Below are 3,542 nucleotides of genomic sequence, written 5' to 3' on the forward strand. Positions count from 1 at the left end.
TTGCAGTAATCAATTCCTACAATAGCAGACTCATAAATCAAAACAGCAGCCGACGCCATGATACAAATCAGGGCTATGTTTTGTTAATGAAGAGAATGGAGTTTCTACAAAATAGGATGTTAATGTAAAATCCATAATTAAGTTTACTTCCCAGACCACTGTTACTGGAATGAGAACCCTTGATCTTGTTCAAAGGATGCAAAAAATGGGACGCAATGCAACTCATCTTTATATTGGGTCTTATTCCCATGCATAGTGCCCTGTTTGGGTTTAATTCCAGACACGGCAGCAATGTTTAGATTCATTGGGGTGGGCCCAGTTTCCACAGCATGGATTCCAACCAGGAAAGAACTGACCGAGGGCCCAATCCTATCCAATTTTCCAGCACCGGTACAGCCACAGTGCAACCCTGAGGTAAGGGAACAAATATTCCCACATGTTAAGGAGGCCTCTGTGACTGCATCCCCAACACAGGATGCAGTGCATGCCCCACTGGCACAGCTGCACCGGCACTGAGAATTGGATAGGATTGGGCCCTAAATCTGTTTCCTGGTACTTCCCTAAGGTGGGGGGAGGGAGATTGCCATTGGGGGTTTCTGTGAAGCTTTGCTCTACCAACCAAGACTCTCTGAAGGTCTTCATAGCCAATTATTTTATCAACAACCTAACAAAGATATTTTTATAGCAGATTCAGAGTTCACTGCCTTTTAATTAGTTTGGGATAAATTGTTGTTGGTCTCTGATGCCTTTGTGCACATTCCTCTGCATGGTGTACTAGTGACAATACACAGAAGACTGGCGGTAGTCCATTATTTGGCATGGTAGTGCATTATTTGGTATCAGGGTGATGGGATCAGCACACAGAGATGCAACTGTAACATGCTTTGAGCTGTCAGAAGCATCTCTTATGTTTGAAAGCAGCTGAGAATATGGAGCTAAAAAAGGGGGTGTATTCACAGGAAAATGTAATCAGGAAACACACAATGTGGTGATTTTCAACATGTGAAAAATGATTACATAAACCTCTCTCCATATTGTCCACAACTGTGTTATAAAACAAGTTCCCATTGAAACAACGCAGCAGTGTCCTCAATGATCTTAAACCATCCCGTGCGATCTTGACAAAGCTGTGTGATGGCTGGTAAACCACATTTTGCAAATTTCAAGTTCTTTAGGATGTTATCAAGCCATCTTTTCTTTTGTCTTCCTCTTGGTCTTTTTCCAGTCACTTGTACATTAACTTCACGAGGAAACCATTTTCTCCCCTCCAACATATTCCGTTCTGCTATGGAAAGAAATTTTATAACACATTAGAGGATTTTGTTTTATTTTTGACGGTTGGCAGTTGTGCTTCTGAAATATCCATACAATCTAGAAGAAGAGGCACTTTAATGCAAAGACATATGTTAGGTTCCCTAATAGCATTTCTCCTTTCCCTACAGAAATTGTTTTTATTGATTCAGAATCTTTGCAAGCTTAGTATTCATAAAAGAGGCCAAATGGCTAGTCTTGAAGAGTAAAGATCTGCACTCAGGTGCATAACATATTTAGTGCAGGCTAGACAAGGTAATAATTCCCAGTACTATCCTCCCCCATGCACCTTAAACCTTTTCTTGTACAATAGGTAAGGAGCCAGTGAGATTTAACGCAAAATCACCGAAAGGTATTCTGAATGTTGCTCCAGGCTGCTCCCCACCCCCACAGTTGTTGAAATAATTTCTTAACAAATAAATTAGAAGAAATCTTTTCTTGTGCCATCTTGTTTGTTATAGGATATACCCACACTCAGGCCCATTTTGCTCTTGCCCATAGTTTCACTATGGTTGGCAACCTTCAGTCTCGAAAGACTATGGTATAAGCCTACAGCACCCAGTATTCCCAGGCGGTCTCCCATCCAAGTACTAACCAGGCCTGACCCTGCTTAGCTTCCAAGATCAGATGAGATCGGGCATGTGCAGGGTAACAGTTGCTGCTTCACTGATCTAATTCAGAGTGGACCTATGGCACTATGAGAGGAAGCTTCAACACACACACACACACACACACACACACACACAGGGCCTCTGAGAGGAATTTTATCAGGGGGTGCAAAGTTTCTTTTGGGCCTCTTCCCAAAGTGGGAGGGGGGAAAAACTGGGCAGGGAGAAGGTAGTGACAGCCAGAATAGGTCTACCAGGCCCAGGTCTTCGGAGCCCAGGTCTACCAGGCTTCCCAATGCAAACCCCAGGTCTACCTGCCTATGCAGGATTGGCAACTAGATACGATAATACAGAAAATGAAACACTAGTCCTAAGTCTCTCTAAAAAATTTTAAATATAGGAAATCATTGCAGAAAATTAGCGTCATCCTATTTAGGCTTGCAATAGAATGGAAAGCATCCTGTGTGCACCAATACTTACTTCTGCAGCAGCTGTAGTCCCACAGCTGTGTTCCTGAGCTCCTGTTCACTCCTTCATGGTAAGCAGATCCACAAGCCAAAGAGCTACTGTAGCAGGCCAATTTTCTTCCAATGTAACACCAGGAAGCTAGGCATTCCTGGGCCCCATGTGCATAGCTTGCAATAGTAGCTGCCACCTCATGCCTGCAGTAGCATCCTCAATATTCTGTGTGGTCAGCGAGTCTGGGTGACATGGAAAAATGAAAGATCCCAGGAAATTTCTGGGCCCCCTTTTTGACCTTGGGCCCTGGTACAAATTACCCCCTTTACCCCCCTCTCATGGGCCAAATAGTTAAATCTTACTGTATCTACTTTGGCCTTTGAATAGAGCTAAGAAAAGGAAGAAAACTGGTTATGGCCCAAATCCTAACCAACTTTCCAGCACTGGCATAGCGGTGCCAATGGGATGTGTGTGGCATCCTGCAGTTGGGTGGTACTCACAGAGGCCTCCTCGAAGTAAGGGAATGCTCGTTCCTTTACCTCGGAGCTGCAAGTGCTCCGTCAGCACAGACTGTCACAAACGTGCCGTAAAGCACACTGTGACAGTGTTGGAATTAGTAGCGCTGGTGGAAAGGCCTGCGCCTTCCCATCAGCACCAGTGCAGGACACAGTGCATGCCAGAGCAGGTAAGCTCAGTGCTGAGCAGTGGAGATATGGGGGAAGGGCAAGTGAGGGCAGGGAAGAGTGGAAGGTGGGGGAGGGGCACAGGTGGGCCGATTGGGTCCCAGGAGGGGATGGGATCAGTGGCACTGGTGTGCGCCATATCCTGTCCCGCTTTCTGGCCCACATCCACCAACACAGATCCACTCAAACATGCACCCACAATTTAGCACCCCCTATGCTATTTTAATGAGGGGGAAAAAGTTCAATTGAAAACAAATGGACATTTTTTGTCAATAAAAAATCATGGTGGGTGAACACAAGCAGGATTGGAACCACAGCAGGGACAAAGTCTTAACACCCCTTTACCATCTCCCCAGTTTTATGCCATTTTAGATGTCACCCCCAGTGCTATTTGTTTAAGACATTTCTGCACAATGTTGCATATACACAACAGGAAACAAATGTATCCACCTGTGGGTTGGGCAGAAATGGGTTAAAAAAA

The 3,542-nt window shown here is 44.8% G+C and overlaps 1 pseudogene; it reads right to left on the minus strand.

Annotated features, from left to right (window-relative positions):
• Window positions 1–1,857: 1,857 nt before the first annotated feature.
• On the minus strand, window positions 1,858–1,974 carry LOC136656626 (5S ribosomal RNA; annotated as a pseudogene).
• Window positions 1,975–3,542: the final 1,568 nt, after the last annotated feature.

This window comes from Tiliqua scincoides, chromosome 6 (genome assembly GCF_035046505.1).
Source record: "Tiliqua scincoides isolate rTilSci1 chromosome 6, rTilSci1.hap2, whole genome shotgun sequence".
Lineage (NCBI taxonomy): Eukaryota > Metazoa > Chordata > Lepidosauria > Squamata > Scincidae > Tiliqua > Tiliqua scincoides.